The 11,107-nt window shown below is 40.2% G+C and overlaps 1 pseudogene; it reads right to left on the bottom strand.

The window, feature by feature from the left end:
* Positions 1 to 10,230: 10,230 nt before the first annotated feature.
* LOC102480100 (MICOS complex subunit MIC26 pseudogene) lies at positions 10,231 to 10,868 on the bottom strand (annotated as a pseudogene).
* Positions 10,869 to 11,107: the final 239 nt, after the last annotated feature.

The raw sequence follows: 11,107 nt of genomic DNA, 5'->3' as shown, positions 1-11,107 counted from the left end.
CCAAAAACATATTATGAGAAAATAAGTATGTCCTCATTATTGGTCTCAAAAAGAGTTAATCTTTTCATCCTTTTGTATCAGCTTAGTTTTCTGGATAACTCTTTACCAGCTTGCTTATGGTACACCCCCATTTGTCAGTGCCGTTTTTCCAGGAAGGGATTAACATACACCTGCAGTGTGAGAGGGAAGGAGAAGGAGATCACACAAAGGGAAAAGAGGAGTAAGAGTAGCACCCAGAGAGGTGCTGATCATAAGTACAAAGTGCTCGCAGTTTAGAATCACAGGCATCAGGATCTAAATAGAACTGTATTCTTGGAGTACAGGCTAATCCATGCATAGCTTCAGAGATTTAACAAAAAGATGCAATAACATGATTTTCGGATATCACATCCAAAGGGATCCTTTTAGAGATAAGGGAGTTTGTTGAGCAGAAAGGAGGTAGGTGAGACACTCTAAGTCAACAGGGAAGGTACAGATGAGGCTCAGGCCTCTGGTCTAAATGGGGAGATGACAGTCTAAAGAAAACCCAAGGACTCAAGGACAGAAGGCAGCCAGTGGAGGCCCACCCTGCCATGGGGATGTTCGGTATGCCTGCCACCTGTTCACTTCGCTGAGGTTCTTTTTACATACACATAAATGATCATTGCCAAGGCCATTTTTAAAGAGCTGCAATTTAATGGGTAGGAACGTATGCCACAGTGCTTAGTTGGAGTCTATTGTTTCAGGCAGGCTAATTTGCAGATGATTAATGTCATTTGACAAACAAGGGCAGAACTAAAATGGATGGGACTTAACGTAATATAGTCTCTCAGCTCATTCATACTCTCATTGTTTCTTGTCAGTATTACAATGGTCCTTTACCCAGTCCCTTTGACTCTACTCTAGCACTGAAATAATCTTCCTAAAATGTACATCTAATAACATTTGTCCTTAACATCACTGCTTAAAAAACTTCCAACATGGTCTATGGTCTAATCCAGTGACAAAGTGGCAATGTGATACTTTGCAATGGTGGATCTTTATGAAAAGTTCCTGGATTCATATCCCAAGGACTCTCTGTACAAGCTGGGTACATGAGTGCCGGTGATACAAGCTGGCAGAGACTGAGGGCAGACTGCAATGTGAAAACTCTGTTGGAGTTGAAGGTACCTTTCTCTTTACGAAGAAAGAAAGAAAGAAACCTAAGAATAAAACAAAACAAAAAATAACCCTCAGTGTGACCCATTGCCTTGGGGTTAGTACCAAAAATCAACATATAGTATAATAATGCCCTTGCTTCTTTACTTTTTCAGATTCTTCTTAGCTACCTTCCCCATCCCCATTCCTTTTCTCTAACTATAGAAAAACTTCCCATTCTCCAACAAACATTCCATAGCCTTACATTCATCGTTTCTTTGATTTTCACTGTTTTCTATGACTAGAATACTCCCACCTCTGAATGGTTGAACTTCTATGCATCCTTCAAAGATAGATTCAGATCTTACCATTGGTTGTTTTGTCTGAACTTCTAAGGCAAGCTTTTTTGAGCACATTGTCCACCTTCTCTTTTGACCCTTCATTTCACACTAAGAATGTGCATTATGTATTCATGTTTGTCTCCTTCATAACCTGTGACTTCATTAGAGGCAGGAAATCTATCTGATTTATCTTGTTACCCTGAGTTCTCAGTATTCCACATCATGCCTGGGACATGGTACATCCTTAACTTATTACTTCTTTTGTTGCTGAATGGCTAGATGTATACTTATTGTACTGTACAGGATTAAGTTTGATTTAATGTGTTGGAAACTATATATGATTCAAACAAAGTAAAAGAGTGTTATTTTTAATTTTTATTTATTTATTTTTTATTTTCCTCCTTCTATAATGGCTATTTGGAGATAAGACTGTATAGTGGCTCACTGTCGAAATGAGTGTTATAAGAAATTCTGCTACCCCTTTTCTAAAAACTGAATTACATTTCCTTAAACTCACATGTTGAAGCCTTAACACACCTAATGTGACTGTTTGGATATAGGAACCTTATAGAGGTAATTCACATTCCAAAAGGTCATAAACACGATTCCTACTAGGGACTAAATGTCTGTGTCTCCTAAAATTTGTATGTTGAAACCATCATCTCCAATGGAAATGAGGCTTTTGGAAGATAATTAAGTAATGATAGTGGAGCCCCTCATGAATAGAATCGGTGACCTTCTACAAAGAGACTGAAGTTTGCTTGTCCTCTCATTCTGTCTATCTCCTTCCCTGCCATGTGAGGCAACCAGGAAGAGGACACACACCTGACATGGGTGTGCTTACACCTTGGTCTTGAACTTCTGGTCTTCAGAATCATGAGAAATAAATTTATGTGGTTTGAAGCACTCATCCCATTGTATTTTGTTATAGTATCCCAAACTGACCATCAAGTCCTGAGATGCTAGGATTAGTGTCCTTATAAAAAAAGATACTAAAAGGCTTACAATTTCTATTCTGTCTTTATGCTCCTCCTTCCATACCCTCAAATACACACACACACACACAGACACACACACACACACACAGACAAAAAAAGTCATGTGAACACACAGCAGGATTGTGAGAAAATAAACATCTGTTTTTTAAGCCACTCAGTCTATAGAATTATTTGTATGGCAACCTTACCTAACCAAAACACCAAGCTTAGCTTCAAGATCTCCTTCTGATCCAAAATGGCTGCTAGAGAACCAGTGATCACATCTGAATTCTGGGCAATAGGAAGAAAAGAAGGGGGAAAGGAAAAAAGGGCAAGAAATCCCCTCTCCTATCCCAATCCCATACTTCTTTAAGATTTTTCAGACATGTCACTCCTGGATTCAAGAGTGGATGAAAAATGCAGTTTTTTGTTTGTTCTTATTTTTAAAAAAGGTCTTGGGGACCAGCAGTTGAAGTAAAGGCTATGTCGCTAGACTCCCATGTAGTTGACCGCAGTTCGAGTCCTGGACGTGGTGGCTTACACTCATGCTGGGTGCATGTGCGTGTGTGCCCAAGATCTTGAGAGGAGAATGGAGGAGAAGGGATTGTGGGGTGGCCATCTCCCTGGGGGTGATTTCTCACTTTCTGTCTCTCTGTCTCCATCTTTCTGGCGAGTGCACATGTCCTATAGTGAAAAGCTCTAAGACAAAACAAAAACAAAAACAAACAAGATGTTGCCATGTCACATTTCTCTTGTCTCAGCCATCCAGTTAGAACCATGGGTCCACATCACCATGCCTGACCTTTCTCTGTTACTTAGGTCAGCCTTGAGCTTGCCATCCTCCTATCTCAGCCTCCCTGAGCTGCTAAGACTACAGACTCATGCCACCACATCTGAACTTTAATTTGAACTGGGAATCAAACCTGGGCCTTTCATGTGAACTGACCTGTGATGCACAGCCACCTAGCAGTGACATCACTATAGCTGGACTGAACTGCAGTTTTTAAGGTGGTAATTTTGTTACCTAGAATAAAATTGGATTCTGTTTGTGAGGAAGATGGGTAAAATGGATGCTAGGTCAGCACCTAGTAATCCCCGCCACAAATTTCTTCATGGGCTTTCCTGACTGTTGTGACTTTTGGTGGAGAGTCTTGCATCCTGGCTGAATGATTGATCATGTATGTGCCAGTGAATTTTTAAAATGAACTGTCATTTGGTTCCACAGACAAGGACTTAACAAAAAAAATGTTGAAGCACCAGATATTCTAAATGCTGTTATCATTTTATTAAAGAGTTGGATGACACAATAAACCTGTATTTAAAAATTTTGCCAGACAATGCATGTGCTTGCTGAAGAGAAACACAGCAAGAGAGACAGAATGTGAGAAATCATTCCTCATAGTGAATAGTCACCTGCAGTCTCTTCTCCTCGACTTCTCCTCCTGTCGGGATTTTAGGCATGGGCTCACACATGCACATTTGTGGGTATGTTTCTCAGGCCTCTAGGTCTGGGACTTGAGCTGCACAGTTAACTATGTGGGGTTCGGCTGCCTTAACCATCATGCCACCAGATGACCTAACACCATATGTTAAACCATTCCTGGAAAGAGTTTTGAGTGGGTATTTTATTTTTCTCCCAGCCAGGAGAATTTCAACTAGATATTTCTATAAAAACAAGAATTCATTTTGGACCTGTCATTTCGAAAGTTTGGTTATATTACACTTATCAGAATCCATGTAAGTAAATCAAACTGGGCTATAACACCTTAATCTCAAAATGTGGTGGGCCGGAAACCAGCAGTTAGCATAATGGCTATGTCGCTGGACTCCCACGTAGTCGACGTGTCGCTGGGTCCCAGACCTGGTGGCTTAAAATTCATGCCGGGCGCGTGTGCGTGCGTGCCCAAGATCCCAAGAGAAGAATGGAGGAGAAGGGATTGCGGCGTGGCCATCCCCCCTGGGGGGTGATTTCTCGCTTTCTGTCTCTCTGTCTCTCTCTGTCTCTCTCTGTCTGTCTGGCGAGCGCACACGCCCTATAGCAAAAACCTCTCCAAAAAAAAAAAAAATGTGGTGGGCTAAAGGTTTTCATCACCTGGGGGAGAGAAAAGGAGTGGGAACTAGGAGAGCACCAGCCTGGGTGTACGGTATCAGGTGGCTCCATCTTCAGAACTGGAGAGGGGGAGAACAGACTTCTGCACACCAGCGTTTTGCTCTAATAGCTTTCTGGGTTTGAGCCCACAAACTCAGACCAACTGATTGAAAGATTCTTGAAATTGCTGTCACTATCCTAAAATTCCTAATTAACCACAAAAACCCAAAGTGCTCTCCATGTTGAAACTGGAGTGGATAAACACCACTTTTGAGTGGGCCCTGGATGGCTTTGATTGAGGAGCCTGTCCTCTGGCATTCTCGACTGGCTCACTGTCATTTCATTAACCTTGCAGCAATACCACAGTTATTCAATAAACTAAATTCCATATTTTACCCAATTGACTTTTTGGCTCTCATTATGGCATTATGACCACTTTCTACTGTTTTACATTAACCTCTAAGAGGAGAAAGGAAATAACATTCAGCAATACCTACTGTATATCAAGTCCAGGTCTAAGACCCTCCTGCCTGTCATGTTAACAGGTATTTTTCTACCAGAAATCTTACTTTATCTGTAAGAATTTTCTTTTTGAATGTTACTATCTAAGGATTTAAAGTGTTAGTGGCTGTGATGGTTAAGTTTATGTGTCAATTTTACTGGGTTAAGGAATGCCTAGATAGTTGGTAAAACATTATTTATGAGTATGGTTGTGTAGGTGTTTTGAGAAGAGACTCGCATTTGAGTCAGTGGACTGAGTAAAGAAGACCCTCCTCCCCAGGCAGGTAGGCATCACTCAATCCACCTGGGGCCCAAATAGAGCAAAATGTCAGAGGAAGGTTGAATTTACTCTCTGTCTGAGCTGGCACATTCATTTTCTTCTGTCCTTGGACACTGGTGCCCCTGATTCTGAGGCCTCTAGTCTTGGACTAGAAATGTCTTGGGCCTTCAGCTTGCTGTTGGCAGATTGAGGAACTTCTCAACCTCCATAATTGTGTGAGCCAATCTTTCCTAATAAATCTCTTTCCGTATGTTGAAAAATATCCTATTGGTTCTGTTTTATTCTAGATCACTCTACTGTAATAGCTGAGTAAAGGTCGTGATTACATTCATCTAATACATGATCTCATGTAGGGTAATAGGTACTGTTTATTTAACATTAAATACGTGCAAGGTCATGTTTTCTCCACACCACATTCATCACCCCATTTTACCCTGTGAAGGCCCACCCCTCCACACAACACTGTTGTCCTCATTTCGTAGGTGAGAAAGCAGAGTTTTATAAGTAGCCCAAGTCAGTGTGTAGTAACTCATGAGTTTTAGTTGACTTCCAAGTTATATTTGTGACCATATGCTAAATGTTGTAGCATAGCAGGAGGAAGCATACTGCAATCATTAGGAGTTTGGGCTCTGGAATATGAGTTAAAACCCTAGCTGAGCCTCTTAACTTTATCTGAAATAATACACAAGTCATTCAAAGTGTAGATATCAGTAACTATCTTTACCTATAAAGTGGGAACATTATGGTACTTACATATTATGTTTGGGATGAATGATAAACAGATCATGTTCCATGGTTTTCCAAAGCTTTCTCCAGCATTACTTTTGCAATAACCTGCCCATAGCTATTTGTTATTTGGACGGATATATGCTAAATTCATTATGATAAAGACTTAACAATCAATTCACTATACTATTTAAGAAATTTTGAATACTGTAATATTTAAGTATGCCTAAAGCAATAGAAATTTATTTTTCTTTCTTTTTCTTTTTTAGAGGTTTTTGCTATAGAGCGCGTGCACTCACCAGAAAGAGAGAGAGACAGAGAGATAGAAAGCGAGAAATCACCCCCCAGGGGGGATGGCCATGCCACAATCCCTTCTCTTCCATTCTCCTCTCAGGATCTTGGGCACACACGCCCACATGCCCGGTATGAGTTTAAGCCACTGGGTCTGGGACTCGAACCGTGGTTGACTACATGGGAATCTAGCAATATAGCCATTATGCCAACTGCTGGTCCCAGAAATTTACTTTTAAAGTGAAATCTCAAGTGTGAACTATTATGTGATCCCAGGTGAAAGCAGAAGTCTAATTACTGGGTTGCAAGAAAAGTCATGATACATTTTGCATAGAAAAATATAGAAAAAATACATCATGACTTTTCTGAAAACCCAGTGGAATGCTTCTCAAGATTTTGTGAGTAATAGAATGCCGAGGTTTCCTAGAGATGCAAAAATCGTGTTCTCCCTGCTACCATGCTAGAGAACGTGCCCACCCTCTGACCACAATTCAAGTGTGCTCCCCTTGAAGGACCTGAACTACTGGCCACAGTTGCCTGGAGACCAGGACTTGACACAGGACAAAGGATGGGACAACCAGACCTCCTCTCTCAAGAAGAGTCTGATTTTTTACTGAGCGTTAGAACCAAAGTGCAGGTAAATCCATGGTCGAGACAGCTATGCAATGCAAGAACAGAGATGATCAGTCTCCAGAGAGACAAATAAAATGGACTGAGAAGTGATGAGAAATTTAGTGCATACAGGGTGCTTGAGATGGACACTGACACTTAGATTGTAGGCTGTCATTTTGGTTCAAGTTCCTCAGATGTCCAGAAAGGTCTCTCCTCTGGGTTCTGTTCCATAAGACTACCTTGAATGATTTTGTTCTCAACAGCCTAACTGAGGCAGAAAACAAGGGACTAAAGGAGATGTTAGATAATAGTATCTAGTGCTACAACAAGGTTAAGAATCCAGGCTAAAATATATTTATTCGTTTGATATACAGTAAGAGTATATTCAGAGTATTGATGGTTACAGAGATATACCATCGGACGGTGTAACTGAGGTAACCTGGCTTATGTGTGAGAGATAAAAAAGGTGTAAAGGTATTTTTTTAAAGATGTTTTTGCCTTGGGCACATGTGCTTGAGCATGTAGTGTGTGTGTGTGTGTGTGTGTGTGTGTGTGCATGTGAGAGAGAGATAGAGGCAAAGTGAGAAATCACCCCCCATAGGGGATGGTCATGCCACATTTCCCTCTCCCCCATTCTCCTTGCAGGATCTTGGGCATGCATGCACACGCTCCTGGGTGATTTTGAAGCTACTGGGTCTGGGATTCGAACTGTGGTCAGCCACATTGGAGTCCAGCAACAGAACCACTACGTCATCTGTAGCTCCAAGTGTGCATTTTTAAAAAAATTAAAATTAAGGGAAATTTGCTGAGAACAAAGGACCATAGAAAAGAAGTCCTTGCTGAAGCAGAGGTTTCAAAGTGGGAGGATGGGATGCTGTATACTCTGTGAAGCACAAAATGATTCAGCAAAGTGCAGGATAAATAATAAAACTTCTATTTGTATGTTTTCTTATTTTCAATTATTTCTTCATGGATTTTTATAATGTACATATCAAGTGGTTCAGTTGTATAATTTATAAATAAGTATGTATATATCGTGTGTGTGTGCTCAACTATTTCAAGGATACATAAATGTGTCAAAAAACTTTCAGACCCTGGCACTAAGGTACCAAAGAGGGTGTTTGTCCTCCTAAAAGCCAGTATTGTAATAAGCATCAGAGAGTCAGCACATGAAAGCAAACGTTTTGGCAACATAAAATATTGGAAAAAGTTGTGTCCTAATCTTAAAGAGATTTTGCTTTTTTTTTTTTATCCCATTTTCTTTGTGCTTTCTTGAAATCATTACTTTCTTAATGAGGTGAGCTTTATGAAGCTGGGAACAGAGCGGAACTCAGTAAGTATTTCTTATTTGATGACTTTTCCAGACCAAACACTCTTGGTCATCAATGACTGATCATAGCATACAAAAAACGTCAGGTATGAAAAAGCATTTATTAAAAATAAAGCAAGCACCAAAAGAATCTTCTCCCTGGCCCCTTTTTAAACTCAGGGGTCTTCAGATGTCTTCATGGTTCATCCCTAATCAGCCACAGAAAAAAGGGGAAAAAAAGGCCTTCTGATTGCTGATGCTAAGACAATCATCCTTTCTTCTTCTTCTTTTTGTATTGGAGGTAAGAAACAACGTAGAACATAGAAAATATCTTGTTCCAAACATTGAGGAAAACCTCAGTCCTGCTCTGGCTTAATGATAATGTAATGATGCTAATAAAATATCAAGCATTGACTAGTAAGAGTCATCTTCGTAAATTCTTTGTCTTGTCACCGTCCAGAAGCTAGAATTTACAGCTCATGTGAAAGGTTATAGTTTTCTCCTTTATTCCTTAATTAGGGTGAGTCTGGGGATACTTAATAAAAATAGTAAGGAAGGGGTTGGTAGGTGGCATGGTGGTTGGGGACGCTGACTCCCACATGGTCAATGGTGGTTCAAGTCCCAGACCTGGTGGCTTGCTTTTTTACTTCCCCTCTCTTACTCTCTCTCTCTAGCTCTATCCTTCTCTGATCAAATTAAAATCAGTAAATAAGAAAATAAAGTCAAATGAAAATATTTTTAAAAATAGTAAAGAGACAAAGATATTTTGAGAATGATGGTACATATGAGAGGTATAATGTATTAGCAAGGGAAATACCTTCTTATAGGTGCTCTTCTATGAAGGTAAAGCCAGGGTCCTGGAAAGAGGTTGGAATGGGGAGAAACGAAGAGGATTAAGCTGACAATGAAAAACACAGGAGGTTTACCAGGGCCTAGGTAAACTGCCAGATGATCACACAGAGTGGGCTCTTTATCATTTATGGGTTAAAAAAAGTTCTACATTTGCATCATCTTTTAGATTCAACGTGTGTGAACTCTGCATACCATGAATTTCTTTCTGATCAGAGACCTCCTAGAAGGTAAGCAATAACTGAGATTATATTTAAATGGACTTCCAGACTACTAGTCAGTTGAGTTTTACTCATTATTAATTTTCAGAGTGCAACAGATTCTGCTCACCAGGGGATGTCACCTTTTACTCCAAAAATGATTGTTATTTCTAGAAACTTCCCATTAGTCAAAGTCTGACCTTTCCAGAGAGATGTAATCAAGTCTAAACTAAAAATCTATCATTGACTTTTCTATTCAATATCAATATCAATATCATTTTGGAGAGAGCAGCAGACGGTGTAGTGAGTACATCTCTGAACTCCCACATGGCTGACTGTAGTTCAAGTCCTGGACCTGGTGGCTTGAAAAAATCATGCTAGGTGTGTGCGTGTGTTTATGTGTGTGTGTGTGTGTGTGTGTGTGTGCTGAAAATCCAAAGAAGAGAATGGAGGAGAAGGGATTGTGGCATGCTATCCCTCTGGGGGTGTGATTTCTTACTTTCCCTCTTACTATCTCTGTCTCTTTCTCTCAGGTGCATGTTCCCTAGGCAAAAACACCTCTAATATATATATGTATACATATATATATATATGTACATATATATATATACACACACACACACACACACATATATACACACACACATATACACACACATATATACACACATATACATAATTTTTCTTTTTTTTCACTTAGATTTTAATTGTGTACATAAATAGCAACATGGGATCAAGGAGTTCTAAGGCTTGTATTATTTTTAGGTGAAAGGATTTTCAGATTAGTCCACTTGTAGTATGCTGTCATCCAAGATAACAAAGAGGCCTAGCACAGTTGTTCCTGAAGAAAGTCATTTACGATAGTCAATAATGACTTCTTTACCATGTTTCTGTGGAAATACTGATTTACTGTAGAACTTTCCAATTTTCACTTATAACTGATTAAAATGGGCAAACATGAAGTTTTCTACTTATTTCCGGGTGAATTCTTCACATTTCCTGGCTTTTGAAAGTTCTCCTTCCACAAATCTTCCATGACTATGTATCCTCGTAAACCCCAGTCATACAATTTCTCTCCTCTGACCTGGGCAAATGTAATGGCTTGTTGTGGATAATAGATAGAGGCAGCTAATTCCATGACACCAGGTAGGTACACCAGCTTCTTTACTTTTGAACCTCTAGCCAAAAGGAGACCAACAAGGCCAGCAAAACCAATAATACCAAATCTTGGAAAAAATCCAGGAGGTGTATTTTGGAGATATTCATAACTGTTTAACCCCCCATTGAACCAAATTCTGCATCTTGGGCTTAGCTTGGGAGTACATTTCCTGACACCAACTTGTATATGGCTCGCAGTGATGTCGAAGCCGTGAGATGCTTTCTTCAAGTTGGGTCCTTGGTTCCTCCACATATTTGGATGGCCCCTCTGGAATTGAGTAGAGTGAAAGCTCATCAACCTTCATGGCATTTTTGTTGGGCGAGTCCTTTTTTGGAGCTGTGTAGACTTTGAAGGTGAGCAGGCTCAGGCTGGCTGGCCCCACGGACCTCTGGATCACCTTGAACATGTCGCTGGTGGTGGTGGCGGCAGCTCCCGCCCATACATAATTTTCATACTGCACTGTGTTTTAATAGAAATTTTGCTTTTTTCTTTATTTTCTTACTTTTTTTTTCCTGCAAACTATTTCTTTTTTTCTTTTTTTGGAGAGGTTTTTGCTATAGGGCACGTGCGCTCGCCAGACAGACAGAGAGAGACCGAGAGACAGAAAGTGAGAAATCACCCCCCAGGGGGGATGGCCATGCCACAATCCCTTCTCCT

Source organism: Tupaia chinensis, unplaced genomic scaffold, assembly GCF_000334495.1.
Source record: "Tupaia chinensis unplaced genomic scaffold, TupChi_1.0 Scaffold143570_1, whole genome shotgun sequence".
Classification (NCBI taxonomy): Eukaryota; Metazoa; Chordata; class Mammalia; order Scandentia; family Tupaiidae; genus Tupaia; species Tupaia belangeri.
This window is presented reverse-complemented; position numbering and strand designations above follow the sequence as displayed.